The sequence below is a fragment of the Pezoporus wallicus genome, unplaced genomic scaffold, assembly GCF_028554395.1.
Source record: "Pezoporus wallicus isolate ANWC-B61680 ecotype Strahan unplaced genomic scaffold, APGP_CSIRO_Pwel_v1 contig_8746, whole genome shotgun sequence".
In the NCBI taxonomy this organism is placed as follows: domain Eukaryota; kingdom Metazoa; phylum Chordata; class Aves; order Psittaciformes; family Psittacidae; genus Pezoporus; species Pezoporus wallicus.
In genome coordinates, this window is record NW_026642307.1 from 393,443 (window position 1) to 416,344 (window position 22,902).

Consider the following 22,902-nt stretch of genomic DNA (forward strand, 5'->3'; position numbering starts at 1 on the left):
AGGTATCATTCTGACAACTTGGATGTGTTTGTGGACTGCCATAAGGGGAGAGGGTGTGCACTGGAAGGAAAAAACCTGGTTCCTAAGAGCACTAACCTTTTGGATACTTTTAAACGTTTCTCTTGCTGATGGGGACACAAATATTAGCAAGCGGGATTGAGAGGCACCAGCTCTTGTTTCTCTTTTGTACAGGTGTTAATTATGTGCTTTTCTATAAACTCTTATCCTTATACTCAGGACCTTTCTGAATGTTATTTTAATGGTGGCGGCAAGATCTCATGGGTGTGTTCTTTTTTGTTTTAATTTTTTGGACAATAAAATTCTCTTACTGGCTTATAAATTGATCTCAGTGCATGGTTTGGTTTTTTCAAGAATGGCTTTGCTGAGTTTTTCAGGTTGTGTCACTTAGAATGTTGAATAAATCTATATGTCTATCTGTCTAGTTTTTGCTTCGCTGTATGTTGCAATAGATAGCAGTTACAGATATAGCAATAGCTGTGATTAATTGCAGAAGTATAACTGTAACTAAACACTTTGTGAGAGTGAAACTAATTTTACATAAAGAGCACAACAGCATGTACAGTGAGGACTCTGTGGCGTTGTATTGCCAGATCTGGGATCAAGGTATTTGTGTTCTTCATGGTATTGTATATTTCTGTACTTTTCTAATTATGCCAGAGATTTAGTAAGAGATATGGAATAGCAGCAGTGCCTGGCCATTAGCTAGTGGAGTTGCGGTTTGATTTCTCAGTAACTTCTGCTTAACTGTTTACATTTGAAAGATCATTTGATGCTTTTTGTTATGTTTTTTGGAATGTGAAAGTCTTACCTAAAGACAATGGTATTTAAAAGACTAATGGACCTTCTCTTTTTGATGCTTTCTAAAGGCTATCTATAGAGGCAAAGATCTCAATTGCATCTGCATTTCTGACCAGCATGTATTATATGCTAAATAGCTCCTGAAATAGCTGAATTCGCCTTGGTTTTGCTGCCCATTTCAGAGCACGCAGGATATGACAGGCGTTCTATAAAAATCTTGAGGTTCAGGGAGTGAAGTTTTGCATTGCTAAAAGAAGGGCTATGTGCTGATAGTAACGCCGGTTCTTGTCTTTATCGATGGGAATGAACTATTGATGTTGGGATTTTTTTTCCAGAAATGATGGTACAATGAGATGTTGCATGCATTTTGAGTAGTTCTTACTTATTTTTTGATGTTGATTCATTTACTGAATTATAATAGGGAAAAGGATTGTACACAATACCTTATCATTGTTATTATTATACCTTCACCTTACACTTACAAAGGTGAGAAGAGACTGTGTGCAGCTGTGTATTGTACAGCCTGGTGATGTAATGCAGTCAGCAAAGGGAGAAGGTCAGCAAAGCCTCTGAAGTGGAAAAATGTACATTATTGTCTCCTTACCTGGGAGTGTAAAACTTGCAGGGAAAAATAAGCACCCCAAAATATTGAGGATTTCAGTGCCCAAGGTGCTGGGAAGGCTTTATAGGCTGAAGGAAGGATTTTATTTATGAAAGTGCAAAATGTAAAATGTCTGGAAAGAAATGACAGGTGCTTTGTACTCTAGATGCAGAAAATGTGCTCCTACATGAAGCTAATCTAGTCCAAAGAGGTTCAATTCCTCATCTATAATGAAATAAGGAAGTCATTTAATCTGGAGGTTACTGAAATAAAGAAATTGCATTTGAAGGCCAAAGTGGTGTTTGTGCTTTTGCTAAACATTTGTATTCAGCAAATGTTTTTTTACAATTTCAGTATAATGGCCTGTGTTGTCTGCTGGCAATGGATAGCCTAGCTATCCTGATGCAGGTGACGAGAGACACTAGCCAAGAAAGGTGGAGGATCTTATCTAGGGTCTGTGTGCCAGGAATTCACTTTCTTCTTTAGGGAAACTCTGGAGTCATAGAATGTCAAAATTGGGTTGCAAATGGCTATATATCTGTTGATAACCAGGTAGAAATTGCTCTAAACTTACAGTCATAGGTTTACTTACAGTTCGACTATTTGATTCATCCATTTTCCTCTCACAAACCTGCAGACAGACCCATGGGACTCTGGGGTCATGAGAAACCAGGCTGGCTTAACTGGGGCTAATTGATAACTGTGAAGTTATTTGTGTAAGTTTTATGCTGCTGGGTTTGACAGCACAAATGTGGCTTTACTGGAAGATATGTCTCTTCTTGTCCCATTCCCTCCTTCTGCTGCCCCCTTCCCCCCCCCCGCCTTTTTCCCCATGCTGAGGAAAGCACCACAGTGGAAGGTTTTTTTCTAAGAAGGACACAGCAGTGCCTTTTTCCTAGGCTCTAACATGAATGGCTTACTTCAGTTCTGACCTTCATGCTGTAAGAGAGGCCTCCCTCCTTTGACCAGGAGCAGGGTCAGCTGCTGTGGAAGGCAGCATAAGAAAGTGGTGAGAGTGGTGGGAGAAGGTGTGTGCCTCCACAGTCAGAATTTTGGTTTTGGTATGAAGTCAGGCATCTGATGCTTCTAATACATTCAGTTCTCTATACCTGGTACGCACTGGGCTGACCTCACTGCTATGTTTTTGTGTGTTTGAAAGATAAAATGTTATTTTCTAGTGGAAAAAGTCTCCTCACAGTCAGGATCTCAGCTCTAAGGTGATTACTTAGACAGCTATATGCAGTAGCACAACGGGGCAGAGCACTGAAGCTGAAAATATCAAATCAAAACATCACTGCTAATTATAATCATCCCACTATTTACTGTAAATACAATTTTAGAAAGTATCAAAAGCATCTGAATTAAGCGTCTGTCTTTTTTGTATTGGTTTTTGGTTGCTGTTTTTTTTTTTAAATCGAATGGAGAAAAAATTACTTAAGTATTACCTTGGGACGAAGTAAAAATACTTATCCTGAAGGTCATTTTGTTTGTTTTCCCGTTATCCTATAGTGGAGGAAATAACATTAAATAGAAAAACACAACTAGAATCATACTTCCTTGGCATGTAGCAGGCCTTGTTAAATTTCTCCCTGCCTGTGAATGCAATTACACTTCTCCTTAGAAAATCTTTTGTTATCTTGACTTTACAATGGCTTATTGATTACACTTGTTGTTATTTCTTTTACTCTAATTTACTTCTAAATATGTGCATGTCCACTTTTTATTATTGATTTCTAAATTGCTGTTTGTATGAAAGCCATGATTTCTGTGAGAAAATGTCTATGTATTTGATAAAGGATGGGAGAATCCTTGTGGTTTCTGAGGTTTGAAATAGTATGGATGTACTGATTAAAGCGGTGTATAGTGGCAAGATATTTTTCTTCTGTGAAGAATATTAGTCTGTGCTTCTCTCTACAGCATTACTTTCCTCTCACTTTCTTTTAGAAAATCTAAGCACTCAATACTTCTAAAGCCAAGGAAAGCTGGAGGCAGTTAAAAAAAACCTGTTCTTGGCATATGGAAATGTTTAAGTCTTTGTTTAGAGGACTGCATCTGCACTGAATCCAACAGAACTAATACAGTAATTTGTAATTCTGTTCCTTGCATTAAAAATATTATAAAGATTATTCTCTTTTTGTTTTCATCTTAGATAGCAAATGATCCAGTGGTGTATTCAACTTTAAGCCTGTAAATGCTTCCATTGGCTTTAGTGATATGACACAAGCCTCTTAAAGCTAAGCACACACCTGAGTGCTCTGTTGAATCAGAAGCAAGAACAGCAAGAGTGCCTTAAACTACTTAGCCTGATCTTGCACTCTGTAATTCAAAGTTTTCAGCAATTTCATGAAGATCTTGTTCCAATAAAGGCAGCATTATCAGACCTATAATTATTTCCAGGTAAAATAGTATTTCTGACTCAAATACAAATGTACAATTTAAAGGAAGAAATACTCATATAAGAACAGACATTTGAGTGATTTTTGCATTGTGTTCTTTTGCTTTTAATCAGCAGTCATTTAACTCAATCTGGTTTGTGGCTACGTATGCCAAAATGAAGTCAAATATAAGGATTTTGCTTTCTAGAATTAAGTCCCCAAGCAAGGAACAACAGCTGGAAAATGCATAGGTTTGACTGTCTGAGTCGTTTTGTTTGTTTGTTTTTTCTTAACAAGAACTGTATTATCTCTTAACAAAATGTTTTTCAGCAAGTTCCATGAGTTACAAAAGGCCTTTCAGAGATAATGTTTAAAGAATCAAGTGCTCTTGGAGAATGACTTGCTGAAAGATAAATACAGAAGTAGTTTTGAGAAATGTGGATGCCAAAAGAAGATATTTATTTTCCAAATGACAATTTAGAATCCAGTGAAAATATATAATGCTGTTCACTCAAAAAAAAACAACAGAGGCTTCATAATGCAAGTTTCTAAGTCAAGCCAAGACAATTATTTTGAAGATCAGCAAAGTAGAGAAAAGAAAAATAAAAATTGGGTTTGTATCACCTGTATTACCAATTTTAACAAAGTTAAGGTGATACTGTAGAAAATATCACATGCAGTGCCAAACCATGTCAAATTAACAAAAATCTTTTCACTGACTGCAGTATGGTTTCTATGAGATTCGTCATTAACTATGCATTATTTATAAATAATTCATTTTGATAGATAATCATACAGTAAAGAAATACTAGCAACTTTACAAATTGTCAGTAATAAAAAACAATGGTTGGACAAAATGGCATGTGTTCTGCAAGTCATCTTGCTGTCCTTAACATCTATTTGTGTATTACAGAAGAAATGTTGACTGTGTTCAAAATACAACAGCAAAATGCAAACTCTGAAACACTCGTATGAAAATGGTATCAATCCTTTCTTTAAAAGGTGGATGTGTTTTTATGGTCAAAGGGGTTTATTTTAAATGTTGCAACCAAGCCTGCCTGAGGCTGGGTAGTGCTGTGTCCCTCAGTTCATTTCTTCCCCCCCTCCCGGCTCCCCTTAAAAGAAGAGCTGTGTAACCCTATAAACAACTCATCACAATGAATAGAGGGAGCAGTTGTGTCAGGAAATCTGGTGAGATTCAGCTTGCAAGCCTGTATCACAGGGAGGTTACCTCTCTCCTTGACATGCATCCTTAGGCACTGGGTTGTTAATTTTTACTATGCATATAGTCATCCTATTAGAAAGATTAGACATTGCTTTCAGGAAAGGGATGTTAGTGGCTAATACACAAATAGTATTAGTAATAGTTTTTGATAACTACTGTGTACAAACCAGTGATTACCACTTCTGGTAATTACTGTGTCATAAATCTAATTTGCTGCAAACTAAAAGGAATAAAATTACAATTATTGTTATAAAAAATATCACTGAACATTAAAAGGTAAAAAAGAATCATGACTAACAGCAATTTTTTAAGGCTAGGCTGAAGGACACACCAAGCAGTCGCCCACATACAGTGGACTAGGCCCCTAGGTCTTTTGGAATGGTGGATTTTGGAAATTAATGAGTGGAAGGAATGCATGTGATATGCCTCCCTTCACTTGCCATGTATATTTATTTGGAGTGTATATCTCAGCTGATGTGTGGGAAACGGTGCCACTAGCTGGCGTAACCTTTTCACACTAGGAAAAGGTCTGACTTGCTTAGTTAATTGTGTGTGTAGCCAGGTTAAGCAGTGTCTGATAGATGGGAAGGAAATGCAACAATTTACAAGGCCTGGGTATATGCAAATACCTGCAGGAAGGGGTGGTTCACTGCTTATGGGAAGTGGCAGAACTTTAAAATGACCTACCCGCCTGAAGAGATGAGAAAGCAAGGTACAGAGAAACAGTGTTGTGACTAAGAAAAAAGCCACAGGAAACTGGAAATGTTTTGTTTGACAAATCCCTAATTACAGTTATGCTGAAAGAAAAGAGTAGCAGCAGATTAATTCTACATGAAAGACTTTGCATAACTGCAATGAGAGTCTATAAGATTTTTTTAAACCTCATTCTTTAGAGTTGAAAAACATCTTTTTTTAGACTTTATGTTTATTACCTTGATAAACAGTAAAATGCTGCCACAGCAATTACCTTGATGATAAAGAGTCTGTAGACAGATACTTCCTGTGTTCATTTCCTGTCCAGATAAGCCGCCAAAATCAGGGACTACCAATACAGGAAATGCTTTCAATAGGAACTTCCTATCTGTTAATATCTAATTCACTGAAAAGATCCAAGCCCTTCTTGTTTGATATAAAGGTAGTGTTCTACCTGTTACTATTTAAACATTAAACAGCCACAGTACAACACATCTGTTGGTGTAAAACTTTAAGGCCAAAGCTATTATATTGGACTATGAAATAGCCAGGTTGTTGTTTTTTTTTTTCACATTTTCCACTACTGCAAATCAGGATGCTTCAAAATACATCATCATTCTGTCAGATGAAAAGCAAGCAACCTACCTCCAAATCCTTGTTTCCTTATCTGTATGCATCACCAAAGAAAATACGTTTCACTAGCCCTTGAGGAAGACTACTCCAACAAATAGTTGAGAGCGTATTCTAGATATATTCAAGAGTCACGGCCATCTCTTGCAATCCGCAGTGACATGTATATTCAACCAAAATGACTGAAATGGAAATTTTCCCTTGCTCTACAGGGAAGTAAAACCATGGCTACCCTGTATGTTTGAACTTCTGCTAGGAAAAAGAGAAACCTAGAGCAAAAGAAAAGTAAACAAAAACAGAAAGGCTCCATTGCTAATCATCACTTCAGGGTAATTGCTTTCAGGCACATGAATAGAATGAATGAGGATTTACAAAACCTGAAGTGAAACTGGCCAAAATGAAGTTAAAAGTATTTGGCCAATGGCCTGACTGGAGCCAGGCTTTCACCCAAATTATTCAGGAGCTTCTCCCAAATTTTGTGTGTTGTTTTGCCACTGATTCCTTTGGAGCCATTCCAGTTTTCTGCCACCGTGACTGAGATTGCTATCTTGGCCCTTCTGCATAGAGTTGAGTAGTCCTTTGTTATGCTGGCTTCATATATGTTGCACCTTTTCATATTTGAAGAAGAGACCCATGTTCAGTTATCTTCCCAGACTACTGTGCTACAGTTGTGTTACTACAGGCTTGGAATCTGAGGCTGGATTTACAGACCCTTCCAGAGACAACAGTGAATACATCACTTGGAGCACTGGCTGTCAAATGGGAGAGCAGGTCAGGTGGGGACTGGACCCAAAAGCCACTTACTGCAGATTTTTTCTGCAAATTGACGTTGGTTTTGACAAGTAACTTCCACAAGGCCATGGATGAAGAAGCTCAAGTCCCTTGGCTTTGGGTTCACAGAAATGTTGCGGAAACATAAGCTTTGTTCTGAAAGCAATGTTCCTCGGACTTGGTTAGTCAGTTCTTATCTACTTGCATACATTTTTATTATTGTTAATCTTTGGCTTATTCACATCAGCTTCCCTCATGCGTAAGGTATTCCCTTGGAAGTGCTCAAACTTGTTGCTTTTTATTAATCAGATCAACTCACTAAAGTAGTGGCCAGAGACATTTTTCACATTATTTCCATTCAGCCATTACCTTTTTAAAAATTTTCCTGCAATTTGTCATCAAGGCACTGTTACACGTACCATTTTCATGGAATTCAGAATCTGATTGTTTAGTCTACGTAAAGAGGGAAAAAAGAGGGGGATCCTGTGCCTTTAATGTTGTTTATAACGGTTGGACAGAGCTTGTCAGGTGAAGGTTAATTGCTCTCCAGTTAAAGCAGTTCTCTGCACAGATGGGTTATCAGGGCTGAACACTCGTTACAAGATTAATCTCATTTCCGACAAGACTTCCCTTTCCTTCAACTGATTTTTGCTCAGCCATTGGACCTGTCACTAGCCGTTAAAAGAAGGGTGGGTTACCTCTGGGATATTAATGCTTATGTGCAGTGAAACAATAAAAAGTGTGTGTCATATCGGTAGGGAACATCTTTAGGAGACAGCACATTTCAGTGCTGTTCTGAAGGTCGAGATTCATAAACAACAAGAAACAATCAGGAACATTTGTATTAACCCTCTTAATGAACACAAACTCCAGCTAACCATCTGCAGGCTTAGTTTTCATGCGCGTTCTCTTCTAAATGCAGTATTTTTTTAGTTCCAAAGGTATAATTTCTGTTGAAAAACTAGCCACTTTTGAATGTGGAATCCAGGACACTTCTGTCCAGTTGATTAACTGATGGATATGGCCACTTTGGTTAACGCTTTTTTTTCAGTGAGAGGAAATATATCATGGTGAACACTTGAAGAAGTTTCAAACTTTGGGAGTTTTCTTTTGGACTCTATAGTAAGCCTGTTGAAATTTCCTCTTTCTCTAAGCTGGAGTAAGTCAGAACTGGATCCACTATATGCAATGGGCTACAGAGGTATAAGATGGATGTAAAGTGAGAGGAGAACCAAGCACATCATGTTCTTAGCATTCTATTGCCTTGCTAGTCAAGATTGAAGCAGATCTGCCAGTCTGGTCTATTCTGATTCTGAACGGCTGGATGGACTGAGTTCAGGGAAGCTACAGCATGAACACAAATGTCTCACTGGAGTTCTGGGTTTATTTCAGGAGTTCTGATACAACCAAAATAACACAACTTGACAGAAGTCTCTGGCTGCCAGGTTTCTTCCATGCAGCTTTAGTCAGTAAATTCCAAACACTAAACAAATATTCAAGGCAACAAACAGGGTAGCTCTTATGTTTCCTCAGAATTTCCTGGCCTGGCTTTGGATCAGCACAATTCTATTGATGGTGCTGAGTCTCTCCATTGACTTCAGTGAACTTTGAATCAGGCTGGGTTGCCTCAGCCAAAAAATAAAGCTCTGTGGAGGGTCGCATGCAGCACAGTATTCACTGAATGGTTGTTGTAGATGTGATCCATCAAACTTCACAAACGCTTGCTAAACTGAAAGTGTCTGAGCTATTCCACTGGTGTTTTAGATTACGAGTGTGCAAATGTGCCTTATTCTGCTGGGCTGTGCAATGGCGAGGTGATGTCAGCCACTTTATTTTTGTTGAACTAATGATACAATTCCAGCACATTTTGTACACCTGTAAGGGCAAAGGTGTCTGCATGTGTACAGCATTAGACAGGTTAAGTAGCGAGGAGATTTTTGTCTAAGGAGACACTAGAAAATCATGTTATTTCTTCTGGCTTTATAATGAGAATATAGGAAAAAGATACAAAAAGAGAGATCATCATCTTTATCTGATAAATGCACAGCTAAAAATTTGTCATTGTTGCCATGCATGGGGCTCCTACCTAATGAAAAGAATAAGTTTGTATTTACAATATTGGTCAAGAAACAGTTATTCTCCTGAAAATGTTTCAGTGAAGGACTTAACTAAAACTGTTTATTTTTTAATTTCTGCTTTATAAACATTTTACAAAACTAACAAGTTATATAAAAAATAGGGTTTTGTTAGAAAATGTCTATCATCTACACGCTTCTGAGAATTTCTTAATTTTCTTGTTTTCTTTTAATCATCAAAGTAGTCTAATAACCTTACTGCTGAATTCTAAGGGTTTTTTAAATACTGGTGAGACTAAAAATAGATTCTCGTTTGATTTAGAATCCACAGGTTTTAAGGAAATGTACTCACTACAGTTATAAAGCTGAAATGAAAGATAGACAGGAATGTAACCTCTGGATGTCATACTCTTCAGCAGTATGCATTCAGAGCCAAAGAAACTCAAGTAAGTGGATTCTGTTACTGGTTCTAATAAGATAGGAAAAGTGCGTAGTAAATCTTTACAATCCCAACTAAATCATTAGTGCTTTATGCCAAAGGAGGCAAGTTTAACAGAAAGTCTTTAAGCGGACCAGGTTGAAATTTACAGGGTGGGAGGGAAGGGGGGGCCGGGAAAGTACCTAAAGTAGGCTGTTAAATCTCTGTTAAGAGCCCTGAATAAAGATCTTGATTTTCCAAGGTGCTGGTCAACTTGAGAGTTCACACTGTTTCTGCTGAAAGAAAACAGGGACTTTGGATGGATCTGTTTTGTTTTTTTTTTTAAAAAGCTACTTGTCAATGCTACCTTTCTAGAAAATTAAGGCAAATTTTAAAGTGGTTAGATGTTTTTTTTCCCCTTAGGAAAAGTGTTTGTTTAGTAAAATAATATAATTGAAAGTTGAAGACACGAGATGAATTAGGGCAAAGTGGCTTTGCTGTACTTATATTTCTTGTTACTCCTCCCAACCTGTAGTTTTAAACAGCTGAAATGGCAGAAAACTGCAGTTTTGCAAAACCTCTTCCTTATTTTCCCTCCCACCTTTAATATACAAAACAAGGGTTGGTTTTGTTTTGCAAAGTAGCAACTGCTCCCTTTTAAACTTTTCAGACCTTTTGTTTGATGAGGTTGTGTTAGGTTTTTATTTACACGTTTATCAATGACATACTTTTGGACAAAAAATTGCCTATAACTATTGCTACTCATGCAATGCTTTTGCATTTTGTTTGCTTGCTTAGAACGGGAAGCTTTAGCTCCAAGCATTCAAAAATGGGATACTGGTGAACAATGAATTGCAAAACTGCTTGGTAGGTAAATGTATTGCAGACTTAACAGCTATAAAACCTTTTTTGAAAAGTGCATTAAAATAGATGTCACAAATCTGTTGAAGTAAAGCACAGTCTACAAAATGTATGCGTAAAATATTCACTTTTAACTCATTTTGCTTAAATGCTTTCTTCATAATGGTGCTCAGGTCCTTTCCAATTAATGTGAATGTTAAATCTTATCTGTTTTCAGATTCACTTTTTTTCTCCCACATCTTCATCACATACTTAATCTAACATTTTAGAAGCCAGATGAGACCAAATTCAACCTGAAGATTGTTTGCCTTCTAAGTTTGGGCTTTCACAGGGCTGTTTTCCTCTTTCCTTTCCTTTTGTTTGGCCTCAATATCTGTCAGTCTCAGCTGCTTTTTGGAGGATACAGTTCTTGCCAACTCTCACAATTTTTATCAGGAATCTTGTGATATTTAGCGGTTCTCTTAAAGGGCAGTTTCTTAAATTATATGAAGGCATGAGGACTTCAGTTTTCATTGACAAAAGACTCTCTAGTACTATAGAATCTACACTAAAGGCTTAAAAGCCAGGAGGCGGACCCGAAATGCACTGCTTTTAAGTGCTCTCTATTTCTGAGGCCTGACTTGGAACGTTTTATGTAATAGGGCTTAATTCAGCAGAAGATGGAGAGGCCCTGCAGAACTACACATGCTGCCTGGTCATTGTTTACATGCTTCTTAAGGGCCTGCATGTCCTGTTAGTGCCACTTAGGTCTTGACCTCATCCTGTGTGCAGAGGTAGATGTCACACAGAATGAACACCTTGCCAAAGGGTCTGATGAAGATAAACAGTCAGTAACTTGGCATTTTAGGGCATGCTTTTTAATTAATAATGTAACAATACATTCTTGTCATAGAATCGTAGAATCAACTAGGTTGGAAGAGACCTTTTTAAGATAAGTCCAACCATTACCGCAGGACTTCCAAGACCACCACTAAGCCATATCACTGAGGGCCTCATCTACACGTTTCTGGTTTGTAAGCTGGGATTCAGATGGATTCTTGTCATCAGATGTCCAATATTAAGTCTTAATCCTGGATCTGTACAGAAATAAAAGTGGGAAATGTATTTTCTGTATAGTAACTGACAAAAGCCTCAGCTCATTTTTTAAAATATGAAAAAATCCAGTGTTTATAATATCACAAGTAAAAATGCACATCTATATATCTTAGTAGAAATCCAAATATTGCAGTTTAGGGGGCTTGAAGCCTTTTATAACACTGTAAAGTATCAATTAAGGAGGCTGGTGGGTTGGTTGAGAAAGGTCAGTGTTACATGGGTGTCTGTGAGCCCCAAGGCATTGCTTTCTTTTTTTTTTCCCTAGCTGTTCTTCTGTTCCTTTCTTTAGTGAAAAGAGGAAGACTCAGAGAAGTTCAGAATGTTCAATAAGAAGACAAAATATTACAAAAGGTTCTATATGAAAGTTTTAAGGTGGAGGTAGAGAGAAGGAGGGCATGATAATGAAATTAAGGTGACAATAAGGAATGTTTTGTGGGTTTTTTTTCAGTAAAGATAATCAGAATTCATGAGATGATAGCTTAAAAATAATTTCAGGAATTTCAGGGAATAATGTATTTTATATTGCTTGTCTTATCTACCTTCACAATTATATTTTTTAGCTAAGATGATAACAGCCTTAGGTTTTCAGCTGACTCTAGAATTTAGGTCAAAAGGAACTAAGGTTCAGCAAGATCATGAAAGCTGGCAGCTACTGCTGTTAAAAAGGAAGCTTGATAAACCCTTAGAATTAACTCTCTTAAAACTTAAGTTACATAAGATAATGTAAATAGGATTGGAATGATGCTGTAAATGAAACTTCTAAGTCTGATAATGACACTAAAACTAGAAGCTGAGCAGAACGAGGAACAATGCAATTGGCTTCAAAACAATTTACAAACTACAGCATATGCAACTGGAGCAATAATAGCCAGTGCCAGTCAGTGCTGAACAAAGCAAAGTGAAAGGTGGGAAAACAAAATCTGTCAAGGAAGTACTTTGCATCATGAAGTATCCTAAGGAAGACAAAGTTTTAGGCTTATTGAAACTATCCACTTAGTATACAAGGGACGCTATCAGAAAAAACAGTCATTATACTCTGAATTTTCATGATGGTAAGTATAAACTGTAATCTCCAGTACTTCAGAGACCATTCCCAAGCACCAAACTTCTATAAATAAATGAGAGTGTGTCCAAGCAAAGAAGAACAGAGGCAAATGCACAGAGAATCTAAAGCCCAAAATAAAGCTGTAAATTTGCATTTGCTTTTACAGAACAGTTGGCTGTTACAGAAGACTTTTTTGTGCAAAGACCCTAACCTTCTTTTATTTAATATGCTGGAGCTGAAGCAGAGAGCTCTATTGCACTCTTCAGCCACGGACGCTGTGCAAAGGCCACTGCCATGCTATGGGAGATCACCGCTGCCAGCGGTGCTGCCCTCTGCAATGAGGAAATGCCTTAATTCCCAGGCACATTGTGTCAAGACAAAGGCAAGCACTTCCCTACCTGCCTTGTCATTAGCAAATGGCAAAGCAAGTAATCTTTCTGTCCTAAGGGATGTGATGCCTGTGATGGTCCGAGCACAACCATGGAGATCATACACAAGTAGTCCCCAGCTGATACATGTGAATGCATTCTCCTTATCACACATATTGCTTACAGGGAGGTCATTTTGCAAAAGGCTTAGATAACGTCAGAGATTTATGTAAGACTATTTGTAAACTCAGCTGGCTCTGAAAGAAACCATTGTGATTCCCTGGTTTGTGCTACTCCTAAAGTGCCCCAGCAGAGCTGGCATGAATAATGTATTCAACCAGCCACTGTGTTTTCCTAAGCTATATTCTCTGTATTTGCTGTAGTATGAATGTGTTAATATCCATCCTTTGTATTCCAGTCTGTTACCCAACGTGTCCCCTAAATAACAAACTCTGATTCTATCTATCTTCTTTTAGGTGGCACAGGAAGTTTAATGCAGAAGCTTGCTATAAAAGTGTTCAGTTCCCTGACCTTCAGTATCTTTTTCTTTCTTTCTCTTTTAGTATTCCTTTCTGATTCACTTTCTAAGCTTCCTACAACCTGTGGGTTTGCTGATCAAATGTCAAAGCATAACTCTGAACTAGAAATAAAATGAATTTTTTTTAAAGTTAGCTTTGCATACTGCTCAAAAAAAATCACTCCTCATTCGTCTCTATATATTAAAGTCTTGCAAAACTAAGTGATGGATGCTCTGTCATAAAAATGGTAACCAGTGTGGATATCTTCAGCACACCAAAGTCCTCATGATTGACTGACTTTCGCAGTTTCTCTGATTGACTCTGTTGTACTCCAGCCAACAGCAGAATCTTCCAGTCTCATAGACTTCAGACTTTTTTTAATAATCCATATTCTTTCCTTCTCTAGATTTCTTTGATCTCCTTTAGAATACTCCATCTCTTCCTCTCTCTTCTTTTTCACTCAGATTGCAATTTCTCTGCTTTATGTAATCCTCAGTTGCCTTCAACTTCTAAACACATGTTTCTGAAGGACAGCACTGGTTTCACACTGATTTGATCTTCACAGAAATATCTTACACCCCTTTCCACCAGAAACACAGTTACCTGACTCTGCAAATTTAGGTCTTGTTGAAATGCTTGGAAAAATAGCTTGCTTGTGTGGGAGTATCTTTCCCTCTAAATAATGATAATGAAGTATAATCAATAATCTGCTAATTACTCCTGTTGTTGCTGGCTAAGTACAGGGCATTTTACCTTTTTTAATTCTCATGTTGTAAGCCCAGTGGGAACAGAAAGTTATGTACCACCAATGAATCACAGCAAGTATTGTCCATGCATGATCCTATTGTTAATGACTTGGGCAGAGCACTAGAAAGGAGGCTTTTCAGTTATATTCAAAAATTCACAGTATAGCTTGAAAAAATTGCTATTTTCAGAAACAGCTGCTTTTTTCAGGTTCCCATCTGGGACACTTTCACTGTGATTTTCAGAGCTTTTCTATTTCCCACAGAATTGGTGTCATTACTAACCTCTCTGCACTTTAATCATCTGGCATGAAATAGGACATCACATTACTCAGTTGCTAAAATTTCATAGGCTGTGACAAAGCTCAGTTAATGCTGAAGTTATTCTAGTGCTTAGAGGAACACCTATAAATTAAAGGCTATTAGCACTTACTTACAAATAGTTCTATTTATGTCAATGGAAGTGCTCGTATTAAAGATCAATGTGGAATGCAAAATTTTTAGCTGACAGTTTTCAGTGCAAGAATTGTAGTTTTCAGTGCAAGAATTGGCAATTTCACTGTAACCTAAAATGTATTGTAAGAGTTAGAAAAAATATCCTCAGGGATCTTACTAGAAATAATGAATCAGAAACTCTGGACTTTGAGAACTGCATAAATAAGAACTGGATTTTAAAATAACTGATTAAAAATTATTTGGGCATGTGACAAATGTAATATTTAGTGTACTTAATGTACAAAACCTATTTGTAGAAAAAATAGAATACAAAAAGATGCAGCAGGAATTTTAGCTGTTTCTAGCAAACATTTTTTCCATAGTCGTGACTGAAGTCTGAAGCTTCAGAGGGTAATAAACAGCTTTAAAACATGCCAGGTCAGTGTTGAAATACCCAACATGAGGAAGCAAAAATCTTCCTGAAGCCTTAGATCTGTTTTCCATATCCTTACAAAAGAACTGTTTTCTGAAGATCTGGTTTAGATTTTTGTCTTTCTGGAAGTGTCTTATAAGAAAGATTTTGTGTATTTCTAAGACATTCAGACAAGCCAGAGTTCTCTTACTAAAACTAATTCTGTGTTTCTGTTAACCCTGATGGAACAAAATTAGTTTGCCTTGAATAATAATTTTGTTTGGTAAAGTTAGTGTTTGAAATCCTCAGCAATCTTTGTCTTTGGCTGGCTGCAGAATTAAAATCTTCAGAAATTCATGCTTTGAACAGATGCCTAGTGCAAACACGGATGCTTGAGGCTGGGTGCTTACGTGTGTAATTATTTGCTTGACTTGCAAATGTATTGAACACCCATCACTACAAAAGCCTCATTAAGTGGATGCGTTCCAGGCGAATTCAATGATATATTAAGAATATATAAGAAAATATATAAGAATTTCGTTGCTCAAATTCTAATCTTCAGTCTGTCAAGTGCTCAGAGGGAAAATAAGGAATAAAAGCCCACCTTCCTGTGCTCATGTCAAGTGCTGTTACCAGCTTGATGTTGCCTTTGGCTTACCTCAGCTGTTGGCAGCTCTTGACATTATCAAAAGCCAAGCCCCAGTGCTGCAGTAGGGCAGGAGGATTCTGCACAAGAGGGATGAGATCCATCTTCCCTTTGGTGGGATGTGCTGCATTAGGGAATTTGCCACATCAGGAGCAGGAGCCTGCAGGGATATACCCTGTACAGGTATCTATAGCAGGGAGGGTTTGCAGCTGACAGGGGCGAGCAGGAGGGCACCATCACTATTGCACATTGCATATTGCACTCCTGCATGTTCTTTCCACGGTGAGGTCCAGGAGCGGTCCTGGGCCATTGAAAGGCATTTAAACATGGAGAGATCCATCCAGTTCCCCCTTTGCCACCATGATGTTGGCACAGAGAGGGAGATCAGCTAGAGTGGAGCCAGAGAAAACAGCTGCAGAGAGAGACAGGACAAGTATAAGTCATTTTTATGGTTTTAGCTGGGTTTGCTTCAGACTGAATAGCTCTTTGCTTTTCCCGCCGCTTTCCTCAGTCTCTTCACCTCGACTCCACTTCTTGTCTGACATGCATAGTAGCCTTTCACTTTTTGGTATCTTCTGTGTATCTCATTCTAATTGAAAAATAACTTCTGGCACAACTGTGACAGTCACACTGGTCACACCATGCACTTAACTTGTGCTTTGAATTTATTGCCCTCAGCTTGTGTCCCTTCTGTGTTAGCTGCAAGTGTTTTGTGACAAACTCTAACTACTGCTTTGCCTTAGTTCTGCGCCTAAGATAGCAGTTCATTTATTTCTTGCATCTAGCACTGCACAACAGTCATGGTTACTAAATACTATCGAGGCCTTTGAAAGATCCTTTTTGCTGCAGTGCTATGGCAGTTTATAAGTCCGCAGTAGGAAGTCATTGTACCATGACATGAGTGTTGCCCCATATCTCCTTCTCTGTAGAGTATACCTTTCATAGTAATGCCAGGTCTTTCTGACACATGGTGGTCTTTTGGACTGTGGGTTTTAATTACGAGTGACTGCAAAGTCTGTGGTTTTGCATCTTTTGCCAACAGAAAAAAGAAATATACTACTTTTATTTTTTTTCACTGCAAAAGCAGTGTCTCCCTCCCCAAAGATTTCAAACCTGGTAGATTCTTGATTTTGGGAAAAGCATTCTAGTTGCTTTATTGGTTCTTCTTACTTGTGTAAGAGCTTGTGTACAATATTTCTTTCTTAGTTGTGTAATTATCATGAACAGCAAAGCTGAAATAATTTGTTCCTGTCTTACTTTTATTCCTTCTTTCTGCTTTTATATCCTTGACAAGCCCAATATGGAAGCAGGATTTTAAAATGGCATAATGACATTTATCATTGACTTCTACCACATGTGTTTCAATGACCATTATGCACTACACCTGTGGGAGTTTAGTGTATGCGTTTGCTTGGTTTACTGAATACTAGGAATTTTGGAGATTGCTCAGGTCAGACAGCAACTAAATCAACATGATCTTCTGGTTTTCCTTTCTTACAGAACGACATGTATCATTTTGCTTTATTTAGTCCATGCTTTCATTTTATTAGATTGCAGAGAAGCATAAACGGTGTCTGTTTACATTCCTTACTGATTCAACTTGAAATTATGACCAAGTATGGCTTGAGTAGTCTATAAAAATATATGGTAGCTTCTGGCTCTCAGACATATAAAGGTGTTCCTGGAAGCTCAAAACTCAGAGTGCAAATCAGTTAGTCTTCTCGATGATTTTGAAACCTCAGATCCTTTGAAATAGTTGGCAACTTGCCTGTTGCATATTTACAGTTACACAACTCTTCCTCCCTGCGACTTTTAAAAGTTCCTCCTTCCTTTCTCCTTTAAGTCCTTTGACAGCGTCAAAACATCTCTCCCTCTCTCTCTTTCCCCTCTCCTCAGCTCTCCCCATTCTAGCTCTCTCTCTCTCCTTGGTATGGCACATTGTTCTGTGGAAATGGGTTGTTTTGAGTTCACACTTTGTTTTCCTGCTGTTTTTCTGGAAGCTGGATGTGGCACGAAAGATACGGGAATAGCTTATAGGAAATGAGTTTGTTTGGGGAAACAGCCAAAAAGAGAAACAGCCTGCATACCTCTCCTGTATGTTTGAAGGCATAGCATACAGTATATAAAGGCATTTTGAGGGTCATTTTTTAATGCAGACCAAAGAAAAATAAATCAAAATATTTTCTTTTAGCATACCTTAAGTTTTGCATTCACACAGCTTCACTTCATATAGTAATGCTTATTAGACACTTGGTCTTACTGTCGAGGTATGGAGAAAAACATCTTAATATTTTCTACTGCTGTAGTAAATGCATCTTTCAGGGTTCTGGACTTGAGATTGTCTTAATTTCATTGACTTCTCTGCTCACTTTTCATCAATGACAGCAGGTGGCCTTTTCCTTCTGGAGCTGATGTTGGTATCAGTGAAAAGTGCAGTCAGTATCAGAGCTGCAAGGCATGGTTTTCATAAGAGTGGTAATGTTGGTAATCACTACTTAAGAAAAGATACTGCTACAGGGAAGAACTGCAGGATTTTTCTTGTTGCCACATCGAAGTTATTGCCATGTATGTTTTCCTTTTCTTCTTCACATGTACAATTAAAAATTGGCCAGAACCTGTTTCTGCTGCATATGAGATTCAACAGAAAGCATGGTTGCAGAGCCAGAAGTTGCACAATAAAGATGAATTTGTGAGGTAGTTCTCATTAAAAAAAAATGGAAAAAAAAGATAAAATTTAATTTTCTTCAGTAATAATATTTTGTGATTTTGGATTGGTGATTTTGTCTAGAAAGACATTGCTTTACATTGCTTAAATGAAGTAATAAGTTTAAAAGCAAAACCACAGGTGTATTTGGGATTAATTTTGTTTTTACTGTCACAAAGCAATTTTTTCTTTGTATGTGAGGTTTTCTTGTTGTGGTTGTTCTGTTTTATTTGCTTTGGGACAAACAAAGAACATTCACTCCAACCTCTGTCTGTCAAAGGTATGAAACAACTTTTTTCTTCTGATCCATTGGTTTGGCTACCTGTCTAACTGTAATATATTGAAAACCATACCACTCTCTTTGACTGATCTCATAGTTAATGTTTGAGCTAAACGTAACGATATCTTTACCTTATACTGGTTCAGCAGAGCAGGTAAAATGTGCTTAAACATAAGCACACACTTTATTGTTATTTTACTAAGCACTCTCCTGCGTTAATCTTTGCATACACAGAAATGACATAATACTGTGTGTGACATTCAACCCTGCGTTAATTTCATTAGTCATGCTTTGTGGCAAATGACTAAAATAACGCGTGCTGGAGTATGAAGCAAGATATTCATTATAAACAATTACAGGAAGGTATGTGAGGCTATACACTGTAAAGGTTATCATGACAGGAAGTCATATTTTATATACACAGTGGGCATACTTGGAAAGTTCATTCTGAATTTAGAAATATTGCCCATCTAAGCAATATTCTATGTGTTCATAAAAAGGAGATTACCATGAGAAACTTATAATACTATATATGTATATGCTCAGTGTATGCATGGAAGATCCAGAATAAAAGGTGGCTGAGGAAAAGGAAGAATAATGTAAACAAAACCACTTTCCCTTAGTGTTATGCAAAAGTGGAGAGCACTCCTTAATGTAGTGAGTTTTTAAAAAGCAATAGCAATTTGCATTTTAATTCCAGTTATCTGATGCAGAGAAGTCAGCAAAAAATATCAAGACAAATACACTTGGAAGTAAATAAAAGCATCCATACAAATAAAGATGGCTTAAGCAGTTTGCAGAAGCTATCAGACAACAAATTAATGTGTTGGATGCAATAACTGTTCTTTAAATAGGAAGGTAAGAATTTTAAATATGTGTGAAGGTGAACACGGGGGAGCATCTGAGACCTTGTCAGCCTGAGGCAGCTGGCAAGAGGATCTCCAGCTCCAAGGGGTCCCTGAAGAGAAGTTGAGTTTCAGGAAAGCACCCCTGCAGATGCCCAAGAAGGGTTCCCCCTCACTCTCCCTAGGCTGATTGCTGAGCCCAGCTGCTGGTTTGAGAGGACCAGCCAGATTTAATGGAGAACATGCCCAGTTTGCTTTCCCACCATTTCTTTGGGATAGCTAAAGGTACATTTGAAGCTAAGGTCCCTCGTAACTGCGGTCTTTCCAAGCAGAATGTGACTCATCACACACATGCACGCACGTGTGCGCACGTGCAAAAACACCACACACAGAGGCACTACAGGGAAGTGATGGGTCACCTAGAAGCTCAGTTCATGGCCGTAATCCAGTTGTTATTTCCTTAATGCTGTTAGACATTTGTTAAAACCAAAGGTTCACTGCAAAGGAAACAAATTTGTGTGCTCTTTTCAGTTTTATCCAATATTTAATTGTTTCATCGATTCAATGGCTGTAATGATCTATTCATTCCTTCTATACATTTCTCATCACTCTGCTGATGAGTTTATCTTTGGTACATAGTGTGCCTTATAGAAAAGTATTTTAATACCTGAATTATTTTTACTTTAAAATTTGTTCAGAAGTTGAGGAGGGATTATCTAAAAATGTGTGTGTATGTATACTTATATGTGCATATATATATATATACACAAAATAGGCATATATAATTTTGCATAGAAATAAATATGTGGTGGGTCAACCCACCACAGTTAACAAATATTGAGCATAGTATAAATGTAATGTATAATTTTGCAGTTTGGGCTAAATGGCAGGAAAAAACTGCAAATGTTACCCTTTTGTGATAACACTGGACAAGTCTTTTGAATAAGGCAGAAAATAATCATTATTATCATTAATCATTAAGAGTTTTCTCAATAAAGTTTCCAAAGCCGAAGTACCAGAGCAGTTACCTTGTTCAAGCAAAGCCTTAAGTTCTGAACAAATGACTAACTCCAGTAAATGGGTAGTAATCCTTGAAGACATCCCATTCAAACTGCCCATAATGCCAAAGGAAAGGGTAGGCTTGCATGCCTAGTGTGGGATCGGTGTCTTGTTTTGCGCAGCTGCTGTGGTCCCAAGACTCTTTCCCAATATTATTTTGATCTAATAGCAAAAGTTCACAGTGGGTGTGGCATGCAGCCTCAGTTCACTTCCAGTCGGGCTGCTGGCTACTTTAGAAACCTGCCACCTGTTTTGCCAAAGAAATCTTTGCTTGAAAAGTTTCTGGAAAAGCCCCCAGATAGTCATATTTTTTAACAAAGTAGAATATTAGCTGTTCCTTCAGAGCAGTAAAGTCCTGTACTAGAAAGACAAGGTAGAAGCAACAGGCTAGCCCTGGGCTGAGGCAGAAATGGAATTTTATATCCAAGTTTTCCCAGTTTTCTAGGCATTTTGAAGCCTTACAGGTTAACAGGCAAGAAGGATAAAACTTCAAGTTCATAATTGCCAATACTATCAAAATTAAAAGGAAGCAAAGTCTATTGTATTGACTGAAAAAAGTCATTCAAACTTCAGTGTTACAGCTCTTTATGTAGATGGAAGTGCTAAAATAAGCATACAAAGCCACAGTTTCTTAAAAATGTGCATACAATATACAATCTGCAGGATACAATTGTATTGTTTTTACCATTGTTGAATTAAAGTTGACGTAATTATTCAGGAATATGTATTCTGAGCCCAACCAATCATTGTGCTGCTCCAGCCGTACAGCCACCTAACGCTGTTCATTCAGCTGCTGGTGCAGCAGATAAAACGTGTTGTTGCCTCAGCCTTTGGGTAGATTGCCAGCACTCTGCTCATGCAGAAGGCAAATCAGAATCAGACTCATCACTGTATAGCACTAGCTTGTCTGCTTCATTTTCTAGGCTTTTTGATACAGTCTTGTGAATTTTGAGGTCCACTTTAATTCAGAAGCCTGGTGCAGTTCTTTGGTGGTTGGGCATGGGCATGGGCAGAGCTGCTTCCAGGCATACCCCTCTTGAAGTCACTTGGGCATTGAACATGCACTGAAGCAGATGCAGGGTGGAGGCTTTCATCACTGCATTTGAACAAGCCCACTGCATTTCTTTGATGGTGCCCAGGGCATGAGACATATATGAAAGTTTCCTATTTCCCTTTGTTAACTCTTGGTTAGGGGTTAAACTATTCATTTGCATTTTACTGCTAGTTGAAGACTGCAGATGAAATAATTATGAAATGGCAGCTCTTTGAATCAGATGTTCATGGACACTTCCTGATCTCTGGAAGTCAGTGTTTCATCAACTGTACTTCGTGTGATAATTTTAGTGTGTCAGATGCAGGGTAGTCCCAAATATGGCATGGAGCTTGGAATGAAGGGGATATGCTTTCTAAGCAAAAACCCAATTTTATCCATTCTCACAAAAGGTTCCCCATCTGCATTAGTGGAATGATGATTTTTGTCTTATCTTATGCAGCACTTGAGCAACTGGAGTGAATGCCTCATGCTACAGATATTACCCTATGATGAAAGGAGGTATCTAAAATAGCTTGGGCAAAAACAGGGTTTGCTGACATTTCAGTAATGACCGTATATTAGAAATGATGATAAAGCACCACAGTCTGCATTTGAATTCATAATGTTTCAGAATTTGTTCATTAAGACACAAAATGTTAAACCTTTGGGTTTAGCTGTGAGACCTCTATTCACATTACTAGTCCTGGTGAAGCCAGGAGGATGGCTTACACAGAGGGCTGCAGGATCAGACCTTAAACATCTGCTATTGTTTCCCAGAAATGAATCTAGCCTGCAATTTCATAACATCATTTTGATGGATGTTTGATTATTCCTTTTTTTCAAGAGGGACTGTGGCAGTGTCTCTCCTTTGCTTCCAAACATCCTTTGTATTTTTCTCAGCAAGAGGTGAAGATAATCAGATAAGTGGCAGCACTGGGCCTGTGTTTGGATTAACACTGACTACCCAAGTGCTCTTTGCAAATACGTGAAGGATGTTAGCTGAGCTGGCAATAAGATTCTCATGGGTGGAGGTGAGGACAACATCTGTCTTTCCTATCTTGTACTTGCCAAGGCTTTTTGTTGTTCGTGAACTCTCTCATGAATATAATATGTGGATTTTTGTCTGATCTAATGAATCCAAGACTCAGAAATTTAGAAGGAAAACATATTCCAGATGTGTGCTACAATTCCTGACTCAGGTGACTGCATTTTAAGTAGTAACCTTTTCCAGTATGCTCCACACACCATATT

At 37.9% G+C, this 22,902-nt stretch overlaps 2 protein-coding genes across 6 annotated transcripts in view; one reads left to right on the forward strand and one right to left on the reverse strand.

The window, feature by feature from the left end:
- The window catches only part of KCNJ15 (potassium inwardly rectifying channel subfamily J member 15), a 274,328-nt gene that overhangs the window by 154,441 nt on the left and 96,985 nt on the right, over positions 1-22,902 (reverse strand). The window lies entirely within an intron of this gene.
- ERG (ETS transcription factor ERG) overlaps positions 1-22,902 on the forward strand; it is a 106,690-nt gene that overhangs the window by 44,279 nt on the left and 39,509 nt on the right. The window contains exon 1 of one of the 5 annotated variants that reach the window (XM_057428704.1): positions 516-624. The exons of 3 other annotated variants lie outside the window; for them this stretch is intronic. The gene's annotated coding sequence lies outside the window, so the exon portion shown is untranslated. Of the gene's footprint in view, positions 1-515; positions 625-9,511; positions 9,636-22,902 lie in introns of those variants that run through there. One more of the 5 variants, XM_057428705.1, reaches the window with a different exon arrangement.